Here is a 24,635-nt window from a genome sequence, read left to right as displayed (position 1 = left end):
TTAGCAATGCTTTGGCACATTGGTGGTGCTAGCCCAGCAAAATGGGCCAAAACCAAAAACAGACTAAATGACGTTACCAAGCAAAAGGAACACCACATTAACAGATATCCGCTGCACAGAAAGCCGGGCCCTCTTTGGTGCGATGGGGACCTGATTGGATATCACAGCAGGAGCTTACTTTACACGGCACGCGTTAATGATCGTCCATTATGCCACTGCTTTGTCTGCTTCTGGCCGCTGTTTATCACAGAAGCGCTGCCCAGCCCCTTTAGACCATGGCTGCATTTTGCAGCTACTGGGTGACAGAGGAGGGGAGAGGGGAGAAACACGGTCATCGTCAGTACACGTGAACTTCAATGCACTACCAAAACGACCTTCATATTTCAGCCACACGATGGACATGCATAATTTTGTATAACATCAACTATTAAAGAAACAGTGGGGGTCCGAGGGGAGCGCGGCAGGTTACGGGTAAAAGGCACTTGCCGAGTACCGGGTCTCAGACCTGCCTAGCCCCGGCTCCCACAAGGTCAGCATGTAAACAGGAAGTCAGGCGGCATTCGGACACTGCCTGACTGGCCACCCTCAAAATGGCCGCCAAGTCTTTCCGGCCCAGAGCCCGCAGAACGATTGGTTTGCGGGTGGGGCCTACAGGAGGAGGACAGAATTTAGTCCAATCAGGGGGCGGCTGGCCTAGGACACGTGCTGTGGGCGGCTTGCTGGGCGACCAGCGGTGGTACGGGAACACGGAAGAGCCAAAAGGCACGCTCTGTTACGTGTTGACCGCAGAGGTACAGTGGGTGCTTTTTTTAGGGCCCTATTGTTGGGCCCTTCTGCCTCGAGGCCAAACCGCACGTTCCCCGACTTTCCTGAAAAAGGAGGCCCACTTATCCCTGTGCTGTGCGGCTTGTAACAATTTCCAGGCTTTTGCGGTCTGGGTAATTGGTTTGTCTTTTTCTCTTCTGCCCGTGTGGTTTTCTAGTGGGTTCTTTGATGTTTTTGATTACATATATCCCTTTCCTGTGTAGGGGAAGGACACGTTTGTTCATAAAGGTGGTTCTTCTGTCTGAGTACTCCAGATGCGCAGAACATAAGAACCACTCTATCCTATCCAACGGTCTGAATCTAACAAGCTTCTTAGAAAATGTCAGGTCTGAAAAAGGCTAGTCAGTCATGTTGATTGTGGTGTATGATAGCCTAAACTTTATATCGCAAAGCAGGTTTCGAAATTGCTGGGAGCTATTTAGCTCCTGCCTTTAAGCTAGGAGAGCCTAGTTAGCTTTCACTCCACAGTCACCGGGAGCTATGTTTGACTACCCACACAAACTGGTTCCTTCCAAACAAGCACTTGTTAAGTTAACTTTAAGAATTTGAGAGTGTTAATAAAGATAAATTAGGATGCATTTAAACATAAGGGATGATACATAATGGGCATACAGTTAAACTTTGCCTCCCATGTAGAAGTTAGATTTGCGGTGCGTTGTGCACTGGCTCCTGTTTTCCTTGCAACAGCTCCTGCCTACAGGGGGATGCCTGACACACAGGAGCTGGTTTTAGACCCTGCTCATCAAATCTTAATTTCAAACCCTGGAAAGGAACGGCACTTTAGGTTTGCCACTGTGCCATGGTCTGTCTTATTGTGGCCACTATCTATAGGCCACCTGGCCAGGTTGTCCTCTTCCTCTCTGAGTGGGCTGACCTCTCCTCCCTCTTTGCTTCTACCTCTCAACTTCTCCTCAGAGACCTAAACATCCACCTGGATGCTACTTGCCCTTCTTCAGGACTCTCTCTTTCTTCTTCCCTCTGGCCCGACTCACTGTGCAGGGCACACCCTGTATGTTCTGATCTCCTCAGACCTCCTATTCTCTCTCCTAGAGTGCTCACTTTCTTCTTTTCTCCCACCTCTCACTCTCTCTCTACCCCTCAGGCCAACCCGACTCCAGCACTGCCATCTACCTTCTTGGTCATCCGACCCAAGAAGTGTGTGTCAGTTGAGGCTTTTGCCGCTACTTTCGCTCCTCCTTTGCTGACTCACACCCTGACACAACACTATCTAACCTTCATCTCTCTATCTCTAACACTCTTGATGTCCTTGCCCCTGTCATGAGGATCCGTTTGAAGCCCAAATCCAAGTGCAACTCTTGGTGTGATTCCAACCTCGTCGACCTTAATTGCTAGTGTAGGGTGGTTGAGAGGAAGTGGAGGGCATCAGTCGCACTCCCTGGCAAACTGGCCTGCCGCCTGCTCCAAAGGTAATACATGCTCTCTGTCCTCTCTAAGAAGAGAGCCCACATCCAATCCCGCATCTCTGCGGCACCTAACTCAGCCAAACTGTTCGAAATCTGCAAGGAGCTGGCCAATCCTGCTGGAGTCTCTACCTCCTCTCTTCCCCCTCCACCCCCACACTCTCTGCACAGCCTTCGCTTCTCATTTCAACACTAAAACTGAGGGCACTGTCCACCCTTTCTCACTCTTCCTCCTCCTCCTCCTCCTCCTCCTCCACTCCTGACCCACCTGTGGCTGTCTCTCCTCCTCCTTTCTGTTCCTTTTCCTTGTTCACTGCAGATGATATTTCTAGACAAGTCTGATCTCTGAAAGTCGCGTCAAGGCAGGTTCTCCCCTGCTCATCCAGAACCATCAAGGACCACATTGACACCCTTGCTCCAGCCTTGACCGATTTTTTGCAATCACTCCTTTGCCACTGGAACCTCCGCCCCCCTTAAGCACTCCCTTGTGCGCCCCCTTCTAAAGAAGCACTCAGCCGATCCTTCCTCTCCGGCTAACTATCGCCTGATCTCCATCAATCCTTTGCTGGGCAAACTCTTGGAAAAGCTGGCAATCTCCCAGCTTAATCTGCACACCGAATCTGTTGGTTGTCTCCACAACCACCAGTCTGGCTTAAGAGCTGCCAGAAGCACGGAAACCTGAACACTCGTGAAGACCTCCTCTCTAACCTTGACTCTAAACTTCCTTTTGTCCTCATTTTCCTCAATATTTCTTCTGCTTTTGATAGATCAACCAAGCCATCCTGCTCAATCGCCTCCGTGAAAACCTGGGTATCACTGGTCAGGCCCGGGCCTGGCTGCCCTACTTTCTCAGTGACTGCCCTTCTCGGGTCCAACTGGGGTCTTTCCTCTCTTCTATCTCTCTCGCTACTTGTGGTATTCCCCAGGGGTCTAACCTTTCTCCCTGGCTTTTCAACCACTACCTGGCACCTCTTGCCCACTGCATCGCTACTTTCTGCTCAAACTTTCAGTGTACTGCGGATGACACCCAGCTCTCTTTCAGCTCCCCTCAGCCCCCTCTTCCCCTTCACTCATACCAGACCGTCTGGGTGCAATTCAGGAATGGTGTGCATGTAATGATATCTGCCTTAATGCCAGTAAAACCAAGATCCTCCTCATCAGAACACCAGCTCTCTCTCTCTCTCTCTCTCTCTCTTTCCCCCCCCGCCCCCTCTTCCTACTCTTACCTGTGAGGGTAAGAACCTTGGTGTCATCTTCAACTCCACCCTCTCCTTCTCTACTCACATCTCTGAAGTCTCTAAGAAGTCAAACTATCAGCTGCACCTCTGCAGAGGTATTCTTCCTTTCCTCACTTTCCCCCAGAAGCTCACTGTCTCCAGAGCTCTGGTCCTCTCTAGGTTGGACTACTGCAAGAGCCTCTTTCTAAATCTGCCTGCCTCTATTCGCCGACCTTTACAACTTATCCAGAACAGGACAGCGAGACTTGTCCTTGGCCTCAAGCCCAGGGATCGTATCTCTGCAGCTCTGACATTTCTTCACTGGCTCCCTGTGGTGACAAGCATCAAGTTCAAGACCCTTTGGATCGTCCATAAGGATTTCTGGGGCCTGCGACTGCAGTACCTCCAACTCTCTCTTCCTAAACACCCCCATCTCGAGCTCTCCAACTCTCTGTGGGTCAGACGCTTTTCCAAACTGAGAGTTTGGGGCAGATCTCTCTCTTCGGCTGGGGTCTCCCTCTGGAACAGCCTCCCTACCTCTCTCAAACTTGAGCAGAACCACCACCGGGTGCCGGAAGCAACTCAAGACCTTCCTTTTCACTTCCGCTTTCTCTCTTCCTCTCCCCTGCCGATGTCCCGACTGCTCCACACACTGGTCACCTGGCTACCTTCTGAACTCGGGCCCAGGCTCCTGCATGTCCAGTTGCCCTCCCACTGCCTCTGGGCTCCCCCAGCACTTATGCTCTATATCTGAACCGTACAGTCCCTTCTTCTGCACTTATGACCCACCCGCTGGCTGCACTTATTGAGCTACCTGCACTTCCCCAACTCCCGGCACTTCTCCCCTTCCACTTCCCTGCACTTGCGCTATCTGAATGACACAGGGCCTAGTAAGATCGTTGTTATTATCCTCCCTCTGTTTCCCCTCTCCTTGTCTTATCGCGGCTAGAAACACCTGTGTAAAGGCACGTTAAGAATGCCATATATCATAGCTAGCTGGAGGCAGGGCGACCTTTGGGTGAGTCTGAAGAAGGACTTTTTCCTGGGCTGGCACAGTATGGTTCCTAGGGCAAAATAGGCCATAGTGCTTTTGCCAGTGGGTTTTATGGGTGGCAACTTCAGCCCAGGGACTTGATGGAAACATTTTGAGATGGTCACCAGAAATAAATCTTACGACTCCTTGGTGACAGCCATGGCCTGATTGTGATGTTTGAGAAATCATAGAAGGATACATTCTGCTAACTGAAACTTGGTTCTTTCTCATTAGGGTCTGCATGAAGAACTTGTACATGAGTTGGATTTCGAAGTCCATGCTGGTCGTCCTAACTCCGCCACTTATGTCATGAATTGCTTCTTCACGGAATACTATGGACAACGGGTCAGTGAGTTCATTTGTTTTCATAAGGGAAATGGTGGTGTAAAGCCTAAGCTCCTTTTAGGGAAAGCTTGTGAAAAAGAACATCGTAAAAAAAAAAATGATTGTGGAAGGGACAAAATTAAACAAGTGATGGCCTCTTCTTGATTGAACTTCTCGGGTTGAGGGTGCCAATTTATGCTGATCCTAGACCAGCATCAGTTTTCTATATTGTTTCCTAGTTTGTAATGTCTCTTGAATCTGAGTGTTCCCCTTAGATTGGTCTGGCTAAGAGGCTGTACTCCTCTCGACCTTGAAATTACTCAACTGCTTAGCTGTAGCAGGCCCTTTCATTGATCTCCAAAGGCCCTATTCTCATGGGTGCACAGCTGTGTGAGACGTTTGAGACACTGGAGTAAAAGTCTCTCTTGGTTTTCTACATATCCTCCCACCTGTGGGTGTTTGGCCTTCTGGCCCCTTCCACTTTCTCATTCTTTCCCTTCTATCCTCTTCTCTCATGGCCAGATTTCTTGTCCTTCTTTCTTTTTTCCTTCTTTCTGATTGTTCCTGATTCCCTGCCACCACTGGTAATCTCCTCTTCTTGCAGTGACATTTTTTCCTCCCGAAACACCAGCCATCTATTCCCTTTTCTTCTCCTGGTATCCTCCTCCCTTTTAAAGGGAGCAGTGTGCAAGTGGTTGCACAAGTGGTCTGTTTGTGCCCAGGAGTATTTCTGCCATTTACTTGCAGCCATAGGAGGAGCTTTGAACATTCTCACCTCCACCACTTTAAAACCGATTCAGAAGTGCAGAGCGCGATGCGGTGTGCACATGGTTGCACAAGTGGTCTGTGTGTGTTTGTGCCCAGGAGTCTTTCTGCCATTTCCCTGCGGCCAGAGGAGGATCTTTGAACACTATCACCTGCACCACTTTAAAGCTGCTTCAGAAGCGCGGAGCGCGGCGCAGTGTGCAAGTGATTGCACTAGTGGTCTGTTTGGGACTCCGATATTGGTACAGCGCACGTAATGGACTAGCATCCCCACAGAGAAACTGTGAGAAAACCTGAGTGCACTTCAGGTAAACCCATACTAAACTGTTAACTATAACTGACTGAGATACTGTAGCAACACATTACGTACATCAAAAAAGTCTTCCCTTGAAAGACCCTGTCTATTGTCAGCCTTGCGACCGCAACTATGCCAGGGAAAGTAACTAACAAAACCAAAGTCTATAACATGAGAAAGGCTAAACCCTATGGTAAAAAGAAAGGGGGTAAAAGGACCCCCGACACAGTGACTGTTGACCAATCGAGTGTGGTAAAAGCTTACAGTGGGAGGAGACAAGCTACTCCTCCTCCCAGTGGCCCCCAGCCATGTGGGAAAATAACTGGCTTCTTTCGCCCTGGCACCGAGAGGGTTGAGCAGCGAAATGCCCAGGTAGGTGTGCATTTAACCCCATCACAGTGTGAGAATACGATCCACTCTTTCAATGACATCGATAACCACTCTTTGCTAGAGCTCTGTTACTCTTTGCAACACCGTACACAAGAGTCATGGAGCCATCTAAAGAGTTGTCAGCTTTGTTTCCTCTACCCAAACACCTACCTAAAGATCTGCACAACCCTCCTGTTCAAAATAACAAACAGTGTTTATCAGTAAGTCCAAACATGTGTTATGAATCAGATACACATATTGAAGAAGAACGCCCTGCAGCTCTATCTGCAGAATCCTTGTCAGCCAGTAATGTAGGGGATTTAGTAAGCTTCAACACCAATCACAGAGACTTGCGATTCGCAGTAAAACATGCGGCAGAATACATGAGGTTATCAAGTGGCAAGGAGATGAAATACTTAACCTGCAAAATCTGATTAAAAACTGTCATGATACCTGCCCCTCACGTCCCCAGCCCTCCAAGATGTCAGGCTGGAGCCAGGCCACAATCACCTACATGGCCCTTAAGGGCCTCTCCATCCCTCCAAAGACCCACTTGGAGTCAGACTTGGCGCTTGTGGCACCAGACTCTCTCACTCCCATAGGATAACATTGGGGATTTGACTTGGAAGTGCATTGATGGGGACAAGATGGATGCCCCCACATATTTCGGTTCCCAGAACTGCATGTACAGTCTAGTCTTTTGGGTGTGGTTCAGCCCAGACACACTTGGGATACCCAGAGACTATTTAAGCCACACCCAGGCTGAGAAACATGGTTTGTGTTTTCTGCACCTGCAGCGTGACACTCACCGTGTTCGGATCGGTCTCCAGTAGGCCTGCATCTTTCTTCTGTGCTCAGCTCCTGCAAGAACAAGAACACCGTTAGGAACAGCCTTACCTTGCGGCGCTTCTGCCCATCATTCATCGCTCCTTCTGTTCTGCGGGCATCTTCGGCAGTGTCATTCCCATCCCGGCACACCGCTTCCTAAGGGAAAAGAACAGAAAAAAGGCATTAGTAAGCATTCAGCAAATCTTCGCTTATTTTTAAAGACTGTACGAGCTTCAAACGCTTACCTGAATCCCAGCCGCTCTGGGGGAACTCTGTCTCCGGAACTTCTCATCCATCTGCAAGAGGGAAAAGACACTCCAGGTTAGCGTGGAAACATCTAGAGGCGCCGCATACCATGCTTACCGCATTTCTTCTTCATAACCGGCATCCGCGCTGAAAATGTCACACCACCTAAAAGACACAGAAAAAGAACTCAGTTCAATGCAAATACGAAAGGGTTGCATCGCGCATCGTGCTCTCACTCACCTTCAGCGCTACTCATTTTAGCAGCACTTCGCCATCCCCGGACGCCAGCCATCATCTAAGGAAGGAAAGGAACGAAGTTAGAGAACTGTTCAAATGACTCATTATACTTACCTGTCGGACTCTTGCCAGTGAAGTAACTAGGCAGCAACGAGCCTGCATCAATCAATGCGCCCCTGCGCTGAATGCAGGACAGAGAGCACACTTTCCAAGAAAACAAGGTGAACTGTGGATCAAAGGGAAGGGATGGACCCCGGGGAAGAAGGGGTTCAAGCACACAGAGACAATAAGGAGTTAAACTCTACCAATCCTGTGTTTCAGGCCCAGTCTCCAGTCGAGTAGACTCCAGGGAAGGGTTCAAGGTCGTAAGAGGTCAGAACAGGTTGAGTGACGTTCCCGTCGCTACCAGGTGAGCGTTACAAAAACAAACCAGAAGTAATTGCCTGATGTGAAAACAGTGAAAATCTACTGCCAACATCGCTACCTGAGCCTATATTGTAGGAACTGAGGAGTAAAACAACATAGCAGAGGAATCTGCAGTCTCCTTCTTCTATTATCCAATGCTTAAAGAAAGGCAAATGAAAAAAACGGCAACAGCAAATGCCCACTAAACAGGTGTTACTGCAGTTCCACAGAACAATGATTCGCTTAATCAGCATTCAACTCCACAATTGCGTCAGCACTGCAAGTAAAATCAAGGAAGGCACGGAAAAGAGAATTGCGTCGAAAGAGAAGGTCCCTCCAGAATGGAGGAACTTTAACCATTTGGCTTGTTAAAGACATAGGGCCTCATCAAGAGTTGGGCGGTAAGCCCTAAAAGTTGCATTAACAGAATTAGCGCCGCCAATACTGCTCCGCGCAAATTCCACCAACTGTAAAAACAGGCAGCGCTATTACAGCCGGCGGAATCTTTGCTGATAACATGAAGCGCAATCATTGCTGCATCACAAGTACATGTGCAGCGCTAATGCTGCTGAAAAAGCATAGTGCTATTAGCCCTAGCCTCTAGGTGGAGGTAAATTAACACAGGTGGCAGAAATGAAGCCACAGGTGATCCCAATCCACCCCAGAGGGCTACATAAGGCACACCCCTTCCCCAAACATTGTTTCCAACATCATGCTGCCACTAGCAACTGTGAGCTGGGACATGCAGCTTCTCATGCCTCTGCATGGAAGTAGAGCTGCAGGACAACCAGGCCAGGGAACATGGAGAATGGGGGTCGGGGAGAGCCCAAGCAAGGCGTGCAACGATCCCCAAGGTCAGGCCCTCACCCTGGATTCTCACTGACAGCCAGTTGTTCACCCTGTACCACCTCAACAGAGAGACCATAACTGAGCTGCACAACACAATACAGGACGGCATATGGAGCAGGATTAACATCCATACAGCTGTGCCCCCACTGCTGAAGCTAGTGTCCAGCCTCCGATTCCTTTGAACTTGAAACTTCCAGCACTCTATGGGCATGATGCACGGCATTGCACAGCCCACATTTTGTGCAGTGTTTGCCCAGGTGCTGGATGCCCTACTGCGGCATGTGCAACCCCACATCTCACTGCCTACCATGGCCATCCCAGGCCAACGCCATGAAGGCACGGGTCTATGCTGCTGCCCAAGTGCCAAATGTGATCGCAGCCCTGGACTGTACCCATGTTGCGTTGGCGGCCCCCCAGACCCACTAAGCAGTGTACGATAACCGGAAGCACTACCGCTGCCTGAATGTGCAGGTGGCCTGTGACCCCTACCTGTACATCACCCACTGCTGTGCCCGCTACCCTGGTTCCACCAACTATTCAATGCTCCTACGGAACAGCACACTGCCAGGATACATGGAGAGGCACAGAGGAAAACGGGCGTGGATAGTGGGTGAGGAAAATTATCTGCACGCATGCGCTGTGAAGCACCTGACCAAATTGGGGGAGGGCAAATAACGGCATGATAAGTGAATGCAAAAGTCGTACCTGACCCCCTCCTGCACCAATGTCGCAGTACAGCCCAGGGAGCATGCACATGTCGACATACATGGATGGCGAAGTTGATGAACACATACAGTAGTAACTCCAAACATGACTACGGGTACCACAATGCAACATGCACAATCCAAAGCAATGCAACCAAATTGCCACATAGCATCACCCACCATCAACCCTGCCAGTACCACAGTCATGTACCCATGTGCACCCAGCCCGCAATGCCAACCCTCTGGCCCGAGAAGCCTAGGGAGGGCCGATAGGAAACCAAGCATGCCGCATGCACGAGAGCAATACACTGCCACAAGACAGTCTCCATATCAGCTGCACATGTCACTGACACCTTACGTAACATCTGCTGCAAGGCAACGGTGCATACAAAGTAAAAATGCATGATGCGAGTGACACAGCATGCACAGTTATTGTACAGACACGTGCCACAGAATGAAGCCCCATATGCATGCACATGATAATTGCCCTGATACTGTGTAAGGCCACCCCCATACATTCCACTGTGACTAATGTCTGTGCCTCCCCCATGCAGGTGACTCCAGATACCCGCAGCTGCCCTGGCTAATGCCCCTTGTGCCTGATCCACAAACACTACAGGATATTGCCCACAACCATGTTCACAGCAAGACCTGTGTGTGCATAGAGCGTACCTTTGGCCGCCTGAAGGTACGCAACCATACTGGTGGAGCCCTGATGTACGCTCCTGAGAAAGTGGGTAGAATTGTGCTTGTGTGTGCCATGCTGCACAATATCTGCAGACAGAGAATAGTACATATCAATTGAGGTGTTATTAATGAATCCAAACCGTGCAACGATGAAACCAGTATGATTGGATCTGTAATAGAGCCCATTGTTGCACATATAAAGATTTCAATGGCAGACTAATCGGGTCAAAAATCTTTTCGAGTAATGGCAGATTATCTGCTAAAATTTCCATCACCGCTTATTAGACAACAGTACGTGCGATTTAGACTGAATTTACTACCAACAGCAGTAATATTGGCAAGAAGGGGGTACCTTCTAAAAGAATCAAACTATTGCCGATTGTGTCTGGATGAAAGATGTATAGAAACATTACAACATCTAATTCTCATTTGCCCAGCACTAACTTTGAAAAGGGTAACCTGCTTTCACAATGTATTATCTGTGTATACTCCTATGACTGAAGACGAAATCTGGTTTGCAATTTTCACTAGCAGAAAACTGACAATTAGAATTGCGATAGTGTAATATCTAGAAACTGTATTGTCACTGGTTAATGTTGGAATCACCAAGTAATCAGGCAAGTAACATTATTGACAAGTATGGCACCAGAAGAAGTGCGATTTTTAGGTTATGTGATAGGTATTTTATGAATCATTATTTCTAGGCCATCTATGTAATTAATATGTATATTTCCTCCTTGTTTTGTATGAACATGTATGTGTTATATATAAATTGCACTTGTATTTTGTATGATATATTTGAAAGGTTTTTTTATCAACCAACCAAATAAAAACAATGTGCTGCTACCCCCTGGACTGGACATACCACCCCCAGAGTCTGAGAATGCAGTGCCTGTGGCAGAGGCAACTGCACGCATTGCCAGAGATGATGTGAGGGATAGGAGACTGGCTTGCCAGGGATTGATGGACACATTCACATGGCACAAGCCATGCGCCACTGTGTTACACCCCCTTCTATAAAAAAACGCGACAATGACACAATCAGGAATGTCCTTGCATTGATGAAGTTCAACAGCTTTTATGAAATAATGTGTATCCCCCTTCCGCTCCCACCACCAACTCCCCAGCACACTATCCCCACTCCCCCACCAACTCCCCAGCACACTATTCCCCTCCCCCCACCCACTCCCCAGCAAACTATCCCCACTCCCACTAGCAACTTCCCAGCTCGGCCACTCAGGGCAAAATGTGTCTCAATGTAATTTCGGTGGCCAGTGGTTCAGATTAATTCAAAACCGTCCACCCATTTTTTTTTGGGTTTCAGTTTATCTCCCTATGTGAGAGAGGGTATGCCCAGGTGTGGGTCCCTTGCTCGCTGCACCATAGGGAACCAAGCTACCCCTCACTGGTTCCATGTAATAATGTCCCCTCAAAAATATCGCCATGCAAATAAATCGCGGAAAGATTGCTGTTTTTTGTGGGGACATTATTACATGGAACATGCGGGGGACACCGCGCAACCCCCAAACCCTTTATTTTTCATGGGGAGCGGGGGACACCCCCGCATGCCCCTGTCCCTATGTATATGGTCACCTATGTAATGTTGCCACAACCTTTTCCCGGCGACATTATATATAGGGATATTATTACCTGATACCCCCTCACTGAGGAGGCCCAATAAGGCCAAAACATATCTGGATTGCTTGCGTTTCTGTGCAGAGGGGACCTGGACTAGCAGTTCGTGCAGGGCTGCTCCCTTTGGTGGCATTACCTGACTGATTTGTATATGGCTGGACCCCTTTTGCAATGGCGTAGGCGGGCTAAAAAATGGCGGTGTGGAAGGTTGCCCAAAGCAATGCCAGTGGTTCAGATTAATGGGACTCCTGGCGGTGCAGCTCTCTCCTTTTGGTTTGGTGAACAGACCCTTGGCATACCCCTATGGCACCCATGGGTGGGAGTACAACCCTATATTGCTAGTGTATATATTTGGGCACCTGTGTGTGGCCCACAGAGCAGGGTATGGGCTAGAGGCAGCTCTGTGCTGAATTGACAGGTATCGTGAGCATCCTCCATTTTGGGATGCCCAGGCTCTGTCATTGGAATTAGTGGATTCCTGATGGAGACAAGATGGCCCCCATAGCCTCTTGCCATCCATCGCCTGTTACCTTGTTTTTCCCGAAGTCCCGGTAATCCCTGACTCTGTCCCTTTCCCTGACTGGCTGTTGGGTGGAAGTTACCTATATGGTAGTACCAGTTCCATATATGGTGTTGTGGGGAAGTCCAGGCCAGACTGGCTGGAGCCTTCCCAGTGACTGTATGTTTTGGGTACACCCTTGCGGTGGCACCTGGGTGAATGGAGTGTGTGACCATTATGAACTTCTTGTTGTGGATGTCTAGTTTCTGGTATGTGACACAAAGACTGTGACACCCCTGCCCGAAACTGGTATGAATGCAGTGTGTAGTGTTGAATGGATGGGTACTTGTCCCAGTGCACATTCCTTGTTGTGGTTGTGAGTGTCTGAGAGGGAGGAGAATGGCCTGAATGCACTGTGTGCCTGATTTGGCTGCCTGAATGCCCTTCTGAGTGATTGGTTGCCTGAGTGCCACCCAGCAGAATGAATGAGAGACCAACTAGTATATCTGGGGGCCTCTCGCTGCTAGAATTCGTTCAGAAGCTGAAGTTGAAACTGATGCTTAACCTTGAAGCCCTGCTGGAAGAGAAGAATTGCTGTTGCTCTGCTTCGTCGATCTGAAAGCTGTTGTGCCTCCAAGAACTGATCCAAAGGAGGACCTGGCTAGGAAACCTCACCCAGAGCTATGAGGGGACATCATGACCAGCTGATATTTGCTAAAGCTCCCTGGTAGACAGACCTATGAAAGGCTGCCGACCGGAGATTGGGACCGCCGCGGAATCATGAAGAGAAGTGCCCAGACATTGAAGTCCATCACCGTTGACGACCGCCGTTGCCGACCGGAGCCGCAGTGCTCCCTTTGCCTGAGAACATGTGATCCAAAGACGTTCTCGCCGCACCGACGACCGCTTTGTCCCGCCGGAGAAAGTCAAGGTTGCTGACGTGCTGAGGAGCATCCACCGGTGGGTTTCCAGCCAACTGAAGACCGCAGAGCCGCCTACGCCCTTGCTGGGCCAAAGTACTTCATAGACTCTTGCGGTCCCAAACTATCGTTGCTGAGGTGCCCCGCACGCCTCTTCTTCGCAGGACGTCCACGACCGTTCGACGAGTACCGCCATGAACGAAGCTGCTGCCTGGCCACTGTTGTTCACCCTTTTCTTTGTGGGATCTTGGTGATCCGTGGCTCCTGCCTTTTAAAGGGAGCCGCTCAAGAAAGATCCGCCGACGACCCAAAGTCGAACTCTGCAATTCCAGGTACATTGGAGTGGTAGAACTATTTAGAAGGAAATAAGACTCATATTGAACAATATATGGACTGGGCTTGTATTATATCTTTATTTTCAGGGTGCCCAGGTGGGGGAATCTCCACACAGAACTGTGTCTAGGTATCGGGGCCAGTATTCTGCCTATTGTTTCAACCAACCTGCTTTCCTCTTATGTCTATTGTTGGTTCCCTTTATTCATTGATTTGTGTGACATTTGACCACAATACAGTTGATGCACTTTGTGGTACCATGTAGACCACATGTAGAACTGTGTATATATGTGCCATTGTAGATTAACTGAGCATAAGGTGAGTTATTAACCTTAATTATAAAAATACTGTGTTCACTAATACAGTGTGTGGACATTCCTTTGTGGGTGCTTGAGGACTACACTGTACTTAAGAACCAGCCTGCATCACCTACCGAGAGCTTTGCCTTGATTGCTTGTCCATTGCTACCAACAATAGAGACTCTTGGCAGGGTTCTCTGTGCCTCTCCCATATAGAGAGCAGTGGGATGCTTATGGTTTTAAGAATCCGTGTGCAACCGTGCCACTTACAAAATATCCACACTTGTGAATTTGAGGTTTAGTTGTGCTACAACGGGACCAGTTAGCCTTTCAATACAAAAAGTTGGCAACGGAAGCTGAGTTAAAGAAAGAGGAGTTGGCACAACAAGTGATACTCAAAGATAGGGACACTGAGCACCAGACAATTCAGCTGGAGAGAGCTAGAGTGGAGACTTCAGCAAAACCAGTTGAGTGTCAGATCCCCAGCCACCAGGTTTATGGAAGATTTGTGTGTATGCAGAGGGTTCTGATATCCTCCAATGGATTGAAGCGTTTGAAATGGCTTGTGGAATCCATGATGTTGACAAGAGAGATTGGGCTAAGTGTGTGTTAAGCAGAGTGCCTCAGAATGGGTATAACTGTATTCTGAAACAGAGTGTGGAAGAAAAGGGGTCAGCATGAGTGCATGAAGTCTGCTTTGATTGCCAAGTTTGCCAAGTGTTGGATTCCTTCAGGATTGCTGCAGAGAAGATGGAGGAAGCACCATCCTCATTATGGACAATGGAAGGCAAGATGGCACCTCCTTGGTTCCATCACCATGATTCCCAATGAGCGGTCTAGTCTTTTTCAAAACGGGGACCTGCACCTTTCCCGTTTTATATCTTTCAACACTATGAACGGGTAGGTGTGTCGCTTCTGTTTCGCTCTGTGTGCCTAAGCTTTTTGCCTCAGCACTGTTACTCAGTTCTACTTCTTGTGACCTATTTCTTCGCTGATTCTACTCTCATACTACTTTCCGGTTACCTTTCTTCACCGTGCCTCCTCGCGGTTCTGTTCTTCCCCGTCTCTGTCTCTTGACCGCGCTATTCTCTCCGCAGTTCCCTTATTCGATTTTGCCTTTCTTCCTTTGTTTGTTCCGCTAGACACTTGCTTTTCTTTGCCTTTTTATTCCCTGTCTCCGCTTTTCTCGTTTCGCCACTTTCTCATAGTGACGTCCGTTGTGCCCCCTTCGGCGGCACTTCCTTTCTGGATCTCGACTACACGCCGCTCTCAGACCGCAGCGGTTTACTTCTGCGCAACTTGGATACTGGCTGGTTACCTGTTCCATTTGGATTGCTACCTTTCCATTCTTCTACAATTCTACAACAGTACCCAACGCTTCCACCTGAACCAGGAGCCTTACCCTGATTCAAGAACATTGAGCTTTCTTCCCCAAGACATTTTCCCATGGGTGCTGCCCCCAAGGTGCACAGAGCCCATTTATTGGCCTCTGGATATTTTGGGGGACGTAATTTGTCTTCTTTCTACACATCGGCCACAACCAGCATCTGCCAAAGACAGCAACTGTAAGTTACCAGAAATTGCATACTTGTAATAGTAAGCGATGCCCAGATGGATCAGCAGATTCAACAATTGATGGCAGCAGTGCAGAACCTCAATACCGAAGTTCAGACACTAAGAAATGAAAACGCAGTTCTAAGACAAATGGTCACTCACCGAACTGCCACCAGGATCTTTAACTATGGGAAAATACGATGGCAATCAGAAAATCTTTACTTTTTTGGGGACTCCTGTACGGTACAGTGCACTTTGAAGCCAAGATGTATTCCAACAGACCGTGCCAAGGTCAGCTTTCTGGCAGTGCCCTTGCTTGCGCTACACCTCTAGTCACTACAAACAACCAGCTTATGGACTCATCAGCCGGATTCATTAATGGCTTACAAGCCATGTTTGGATGACAGGAACTAGTAGTTTCAGCACAGGAGAATTTACTCGACCTCAAGCAAGGGAACATGGACATCCTTACCTTTATTACACAATTCAAGCAGTTAGCCAATGAAACTGCATGGGCCGACGACGCTCTTTTGACCATCTTCCGAAGGAATTTATGTGAGGAACTCAAAGATGAAGTATCCAGAGTTCCACGTCCTCAAAATCTAGCAGAAATGATTACGTTGGTATTACAGTTGGATTACTGCATCCAAGAAAGGAATCAAGAAAAAAGCAAGGGAAAGAACTGTTTGCCTCTAACTGTCTCAAGACCAGAAGCTCTCAAAATTCCCAGAAATCCCAAAGGAGCAGAACCCATACAGTTGGGAACAGCCAGAGTACCGTTAACACCTGAAGAAAGAATGCAGGGAAGAACACTAGGATTATGCATGTATTGTTGTTAAGACAAGCATGTCTTAAAAGATTGTCATCTTACCTCTCCCCGAATTCCGGGAAACGCCTCCACCCACCCATAAAGGGAACCATGAGTGGGTCTTTGGTGCAGAGTTCCCAAAAGAGTCCTTCAAAACCTCAACACATGGTAGTGATTTCTGTCACCATACAAGTCCAGGAAGAGATTATTCGACAAATCCCTGCTCTGGTGGATTGCGGAGCAGAAGGGTTATTCATGGATTCAGAATGGTCATCTAAAAACAATATACCGCGTATCAGTAACAAAATGACTCTACCTGTGGAAGCAGTTGATGGAAGTCCCCTTTCCTCTGGGCCTATGAAAGAAAATACTGCTGCTCTCACAATGAGGGTCTCCAACCATGTGGAGAGGATTTCATTTGATTTTATAAAGGCTGCACATTATCCTTTTGATACTAGGACTACCGTGGCTTGTAAAACACAATCCTTTCATAAACTGGTCTTCTGGTCTGTTGTTTTTGGGATCAGAACAATGTCTTATATCCTGTCTACCCGAAGGAGCAGTCGGGTTGTTTACCACCCCGCCTCAGGAAGACCCATCCCCTATGATCCCGACCATCTCAAACATAACATTTTTGCCTGAATGTTATAGAAGCTACCAAAGCATCTTTTCTAATGAAGAATTCAAAGAGTTACCACCTCATCGAAAAGACGATTGTTCCATCAACCTTTTGCCTGATGCTCAAGTACCTTTTTGTAGGATGTATGCATTATCAAATCCGGAGAAAGAGGTCTTAAAAGAATACCTACAAACAAACTTACACCATGGGCTTATTACAGAATCTAAAAGCTCGGCTGGAGCCTCTCCTTTCCATTCTGAAAAAAGACTGCAAGGAATTAAGACCTTGCATAGATTATAGAGGCCTAAATAAAGTCACTCACAAGGACCGGTATCCATTAACACTAATACAAGACATGCTAGAAGCAGTAAGAGGGGCTTCCATCTTTATGAAACTGGTTCCTAGAGGAGCGTACCATCTTATTTGAATCAAAAGTGGTGATAAGTGGGAAACTGCATTCCGTACGCCTTTTGGGCATTATGAATACTGAGTAATACCTTTTGGGCTAGCTAATGCCCCCTCAGTATTCCAGTGTTTTGTCGATCACATCTTTTCTGATTTGCTCTTACATTCCCTCATCGTCTACTTGGATGATATTCTCATCTGTTCTCATACTTTACAAGAGCATGAACACGTGGCCGAGGTATTACAGCGACTGCAATAACACCATCTTTTTGCAAAACTTTAGAAATGTTCCTTTCATCAATCTAGTATACCTTATTTAGGCTTTATTCTATCTGCAGACGGAGCAGCAATGGATCCAAGGAAGGTTAAGGCTACTCACCAATGAAACCACCCCAGAATCTTAAGGAAGTTCAAAGATTCTTAAGCTTTACCAATTTCTACCGCAAATTCATCCCAAACGTTTCTCAGGTTATCAAGCCTTTTACCTACCTCTACAAAAAGGAAAACACTTTTGTTGGAACCCCGCAGCTCAACTGGCCTTCGAGACATTAAAGAACGCCTTTTCAACAGCACCCATTCTAAGATTACCTGATCAAAACAAACCCTTCATACTGGAAACGGATGCATCTGAATCTGCCATTGTTGGAGTCCTAAAACAAGTCTCAGAAAGCGGTATAGAACATCCTATCGCTTACATGTCCAAGACTGTGACATCTACAGAACGAAGTTACACAATACTCGAAAAAGAACTACTGGTAATAAAACGAGCATGTCAAGAATGGATGCATCTGCTTTTAGGGGCTCGATATCCAGTGCAAATACGAACCGATCTCCGTATCCTAAGAGTACTACAAAACCTTGAATGCCAAAACAGTCGTCAAGCTATTTTGTTTCCTCCTACGACTTTGTACTTACTTACTTTCCAGGAACCAATAATCAGATCGCTGATGCTCTTTCCCGGAGTTCCTGTTATAAATTACCTTTTACCCCCGAAAAGATGATGCTGCATGCTTCATTCATTTACTTTTTATCAACCTTTCTGCAAACCATCCAGAGTCAAAGCCATAGTGTACCTATAGCAAATGTGAAAAAACACTTTCTGACGAAAGAAGACGGACTCTACTTTCACACCGACCAGTTGTACATCCCAATAGGTTCTTCCAGACAACAGGTACTTCACATGTGTCATGATTACAAGACAGCTGGCCATAGATGAGTCGCTACCACCTTATAGTTAATCAACCGACACCTCTGGTGGCCCGAGGTACAAAAGGACGCCAAGGACTATATTTCGGCATGTTCTGTCTGTCTTCAGTCCAAAGTTGTTCGACGACTACCTATAGGCAGACTGGTTCAACCACCTCTACCTACTCGTCCGTGGGAAAAGATCTCTACGGACTTTATCGTAGAACTAATACCTTCCTTTCACAATACAACAATCCTGGTTGCAATAGGCTCTACGACCAAATTGGCTCACTTTGTTCCCATGACCAAGCTACCTTCTGCAGCTCAAATGGCTTCTTGTTTTCTCCAAACGTTGTTTTGCCTCCATGGATTACCCAACAGCATCATATAGGACAGGATGTCCCTGGAGGATAGCTCAGCGGCAGCGTGCTCGACTTGGAAACAAGATGACACGGAGCAACACAGGTTCGATCCCTGGGTCCGCGCTTGGAAACCTCTGGGTATGAAGCGCGTTATAAATAAAACTATCACAGAGGATCCCAATACATTTCCACATTCTGGAAACATTTGTATAAGTCCTTGGGGATTCAACGCCACTTAACATCAGGGTATCATCCACAATCCAACGAACAAACAGAGAGGCTCAACCAATCATTAGAGCAATATCCTTGTTGTTTTGTATCAGCATCGCAACACAACTGGAGTTCATTGTTACCATATGCCGAATTTGCATACAACAATTCACTTCATTCAGCTATACAAATGTCGCCATTTTTTTCATGCACGTACGGATTCCATCCTTCTGTTTTTCCAACAGCTACTCCACCTTCTTCAAAAGTAACCTGCCGTAGATGCTCTTGTAACAGATATACAAACGGGGCATGTGACAGCTCTTTCAGCTCTTTCTTAGGGGACGCCCGGTGGGAGACCCACTTGTCAGCCAGCATGGGATATCCTCCTGCCATGCCTGCTGTTCGCTTGCAGAGAGGTACCTCAAGAGGGTGTTGGTTTCAGCCCCTTTGAGTTACTCTTTGGACATCCCGTGAGAGGGCCCCTTGCTTTGATTAGAGAAGGTTTGGAAGCCGCCCCTCCAGGTCCTGCAAGCAAGTGGGCGACTATGTGTTAGGCCTCAGACGGAGGATGACACAGATGATGGGTCAGGCGACAGTGATTCTCAAGGCCAGCCAGGAATTTACAAGTACTGGCATGACCGTAAAGCTTTGCAAGTGGATTGGACTCCAGGTCAGGAGATCCTTGTGATGGAGCAACCAAGCCTAGAGCTTTGGCAGACAAGTGGACTGGACCCTTCAGGATCATCTCCAAGATGTGCAAAGTCAATTATCTGGTTGACATGGGAGTCCCAGGGGTAGCCCCTCAGGTATTCCACGTCAACAGGCTCGAGCCTTTCCAGAGGCGAGCAGAAGTCTCATGTCTCTTGCTAGCTTCAGAGCAAGAAGAGGATGAGAGTGAGCCCCTTCCTGATTTACTGCATAGCAACCCTCAGGATGGCTCAGTGGAGGGAGTGCATCTCCCTCCAGATCTGACAACAGAGCAGCAGAGGGCCTGCAGGGCTTTGCTCCGGCTGTATGCCTCTCTGTTTTCACTGACACCAGGCCTTACACCGTGGCGTAGGCACGAAATTGGCACTGGTGACGGTGTGCCTGTCAAAAGCAGGTGCTGCCGTATGTCAGATACCGTTAAGAACCACATCCAGGCTGAGGTCGCCAAGATGTTGGAGATGGGTGTTATTGAACCCTCAACCAGTCCCTGGTCCAGCCCAGTGGTCCTTGTTCCCAAGCAGGTACCAAGGATTGGAGGTTCTGTGTGGACTACAGAAGAGTCAATGCGTCACCAAAACTGATGCGCACCCTTTGCCCGGGGCTGATGAGCTTGTGGACACCATAGTGCCTGAAAGTGCTGTTGTACTGAGCACACTTGGTAGGCACTACTGCTACTGATCTTCTACGACTGCTCCACGGTGTTGTGAAGGCGTCGTCCCTAAGAAGAATTAACCTTTCCTCTGCGCCATAACTCGGAGGGAGTTACATTCATCATCTTTCCAAGTAATTATTTACTAACTCTTAGTGTTAGGTGAGCACGCTGGGACTTTTCTTTTGGACACGCGCTAAGGCACCTACGTGTAACTACATCTGATTCACTTTCTTTTTTTCTCAGCTTGACGCTCCCGTCACATCTCGCCCCGCCCACCCCCATCGCCCGACAACGCACATAACGGCACAGATACGCGCACCCTGGAAGTGCCTGAAATTGCAGTTGTGCTGTTAGCCTGGGGGGTCGGGGGTAGTCATGTTATAAGTATCTTCAACCATGTTATAGCAAGTAACACCATATGGGCAGTGTGACACATGTATGGTAGTCGCACAATTCTCCTTAATATGGTAAAGGTTTCTAAAGTTTATATTACTTTGGTTAATGGGAGGAGGCTGTGATATTCCGGTCTACTCTTGATATTTTGTTGTAGTAGGACCGTGGGTTTCCACTTGGGAACATAGTTCAAGTGCTTGAGGATTAGGAAGGTGAATTGCTAATAATACATGGTTGTTTGCTTTACTTTGACTTGTTGTGACGTTTTGTTCTTGCAAGCAAACTATCTATTGCGAAATACTTTGTTCTGTTGGGTGGAACTGGTGCAATATAGTAGGAGGGGCAGTACCTCGCAGTGGCAGATGTATTGTACCACAGAGTGTGAACACTGCGAATGTTAATGTTACTCTTCTGACTCCCAATATCCTGAACTCCTCAAATATGGAACTGATATCTGGGGATGAACAGGAAAGTAGGACTCTGGAGGGGGGGAGGGGTTATTGAAATGAAACCTCCCGATGGTTCGTCGTTGGCTTACGTAGGCCCACCATCCTCAATCCCATTGACTAACTCCAATACGATCGCCCAAGTGCACAATTCATTAATACCTTCAAACTACTCTAAAAATGTGCTGTACTCACTCAAAGAAGTGAATCACAGGAGAGGACCATGTTGGGCATGGGGGCAGTCCCTCTCCCAACAATTGATGGACCATTTGGGTCTGGGGGATTGCTTGGCCTGCAAGTTAATGCGATTAATGATTGCTCAATTTTGGGACCGGACGTTGTTGAGGAATTGGACAAATGCATAAGGTTGTCATAAGGTCCCTCTCTCCCCCAGAGATTGCTTGAGAATGGAGTGGAGGAGGTCACTTTATATTCAAGGGAATCTCGAATAGTGAGAATGCCTAGAAATACAGCAGCCTCTGCTATTCTAAACCAAAATCGAAGGGGGTTTCTGTTACGTGTTATACCTTCTCCTATGATACCGGCTAATTACATCTCTGGGATTTCTAATAATAATAATACAATGGGGAGGAATGTTGTTGGGCCAATGAACTCCTCATTCTCCACTGCGCAAAGCGGTAATGCAGCAGTGTGTAACGAAGAGAGGGATTGTGAGTCCCTGGGAAAGGGTTAGGATTCATCTGGAAAGGAATGTACTTTTCCGCTAACTACAGGGCAACATAATTTGAATCCTGCTGAGGAACCATAGTCCTTCCCTGTTATCATTAAGATCTTGGATTTGCTGGACAAATGGCATGATCTTACGCACTTAGATCTCAGAGAAATTAAAACTCTGTCAGATGTACTATCCAAACTAAACCGTCTTTAAGGTTTCATATTGGCAAGGGAGACTTGTAGACAACTAGATAATGATGTGCGGGAAGATATAAGGAGGCACGGTTTGCCGCACTTGGATTTAGTGCCGTGGGCCCTGTCATGTAACCAGTCTACCCAGGTAACTGGTTGATTCTTGTCCGGTGGGGGTGGGGGCGTTGCTGTCTCTTGCGACTGCGAATTGCAACCTAGTTATATGGCAGATATGTTCAAAACACCTGTTTTGGAGTCCTTCATGGCCTTGATTGTAAGTGTCTTGCAGGAAATGAAGGACTCTATACAAGACCTGAAGGACGTCAAGGCGCAAATTCATAGTCGCTTGCTGGAGAGAAGATCTGGCCAAGAACACAATGACTTGGATCAACTCCCGGGTAAGAGTCGATTGAGTAGCGTAGAAATGTCCCATCCGAACAGTCCCTCGGTACTCACAGACATTATTGACCGTGCACAATTGGAAGTGGAACAACTGAATAACGAAACTTCTACCCTGTCACGCAAGCATAGACGATTACAAACGAGGGCAATCAAACGGAGAGCAAAGAAAAACAAGGACCCGGTGCAGATGCATAAGAAAATTGATAACATTGGTCCAGTAAATTCGCCAAAGGACTCTGATATTGTATTAGATATGCTGGCCATGCCAAATGAAGATGCCATAATAGACCTAACACAATAGACTTAACACAATCTACAGTGGAAAGTGAACTGCATTTCCAGCCAAAAGGAGGTGCCCGTCCCCAAGCATCCAGCAGCAATCTGGCCTAGATGCAATCCCAGTAAAAAAGAACAACAAATTATTAAATGCACCACAGATCAAAAAGGATCAGTCCCAGGATATGGGGTATGTGCAATCTGGTGAGCATTGTACTAATTCTTTGTATGGAATGGACACATCACAGCCCCTACTTTCATACTTCTTTCCTTGTCAAGGACGTAAGCATGTATCAATGGTGTTGGCCTCTTCCTTGGCTATGTTAGAACAAGGCAGCGAAGCACAGGCTTGTGGTGAGGTTCCAACTACTAAATTGGTCATCAGACCTTATGCTGAAGTATGTAGCAAAGGGGTAGATGCAGTATCTTCAGTGAGCCACCGGAATTTGGCTCCATTACCATCTATAGTGAAGCGAAGTTCAAACTATGATTGTCGCATCAAACAGTAGTGCCCCATGTGGTAGATTTCCCTGGAGATTCCAAGCCAGCGCAAGAAGCTGTACTTGATTCCCACTTTGCAATACTGAAGCAATTAAGACAAGCCCTATACAATGGTTCTATCACAGAGCAAACACCGGGGGTGATTATTTCAGGCCGGTTCCTGGTTGTAATCTGGTAGAAATTGTACCCGTTACCGCCCTGGACTCCATCCCAGATGCTAGTGTCAACCCTGTGACGACTCTAGCACAAATGCCTCCCGAAGTCATGGGATCAATTAATGCAGGAGTAGCCGCTTCCAATATCTCTCAAGTAATGTATGCGGATAGGGTGGAGTTTGGGGGCTCCTGTGGATCAGAAGGATTTGACTAATTGCAAATCATCAAATAGTATGAAACATCATGATTCTAACCTCTCTGATGAAAATGTGTGCTCTCCAGTGAATATTCTAGGCTGGGCAGGTGACCCGGATATGCTTGGGAGCACGCGCATACATCGCCCATTCATTTTGGAGGCAATTGGGCAAGTGCCTGCTTTACACAATTTGCTTTCGAGGGACTTTGAGAGGATATCCTTAACTCAGGAAAATAACCACAGGATGCTTAGCTACATTTCCTCTGCTATTATACAGAAACTATTATGGGCACACAGGGTGGACCTACGTGAGGTGGGCTTTGACTTATTTTCCTTTGGATCTGAAATGAAGGCGAAGGAATTTTTGAATTTTCAATGCTCAAAGATTGAAGAGAATACAGGCATTAATTATGAAAGCTCAGAGGGGTGTAATGATGGTGCCATTAATATTGCACAATTTCTGACTGTGGCTGGGTCCATAGAGGTTTGGACCTGGCTGGAGCCTCTTATGAAATCGCTCCTAGCGCTCAAACCTTTTTTACACTAAATCCGTTACCTTGGGGGACTCTAGATCTGCTATGAACTCAATCTCGGGGAACAGAGGAAAGCTTTGGGTCTCATATTTATCCGATTGGGATATTGGTGTTGTACCCTTTAATAGCAAAGGTCAAGAAGTGAGGCCAAATCCTTGATTGATTTTTTTCTGGGTTTCAAAGGCTATTAAGCACTTGGTTGCGGATCTAACTATACATCGAGTGGATCTTAGTGATCACTCAATTATCCATCTTACAATTGATTATTTGGCCCTGCAGCATATGAGGAATCATTATCTCAAACTTCTAGAGATGGATAGACCAAAAATATCCTTGCGTTGGAATCGTAGCATATGCTATCATATTTCACTGCTGGCAACGCAGGCTATTGATATGCTGACACTTTCAAGAGTGGACTATTTTTCTCTCCTGTGCTCTGATGAATTGATCTCTTGTATTGTCTCACAAATCA

General features: G+C 47.3%; 1 protein-coding gene across 4 annotated transcripts in view; it reads left to right on the top strand.

Annotated features, from left to right (window-relative positions):
- The first annotated feature begins 688 nt into the window (after positions 1 to 688).
- Positions 689 to 24,635, top strand: part of LOC138580118 (zinc finger protein 84-like) — a 42,189-nt gene continuing 18,242 nt past the window's right edge. For 2 of the 4 annotated variants that reach the window (XM_069650396.1, XM_069650397.1), the window contains exons 1-2: positions 689 to 791; positions 4,731 to 4,841. The gene's annotated coding sequence lies outside the window, so the exon portion shown is untranslated. The other 2 variants (XM_069650399.1, XM_069650398.1) reach the window with 2 other exon arrangements.

Source organism: Ambystoma mexicanum, chromosome 3p (assembly GCF_040938575.1).
Source record: "Ambystoma mexicanum isolate Mex_15411 chromosome 3p, UKY_AmexF1_1, whole genome shotgun sequence".
NCBI classification, from domain to species: domain Eukaryota; kingdom Metazoa; phylum Chordata; class Amphibia; order Caudata; family Ambystomatidae; genus Ambystoma; species Ambystoma mexicanum.
The sequence above is the reverse complement of the archived record's forward strand: the minus strand, read 5'-3'. Positions and strand labels throughout refer to the sequence as shown.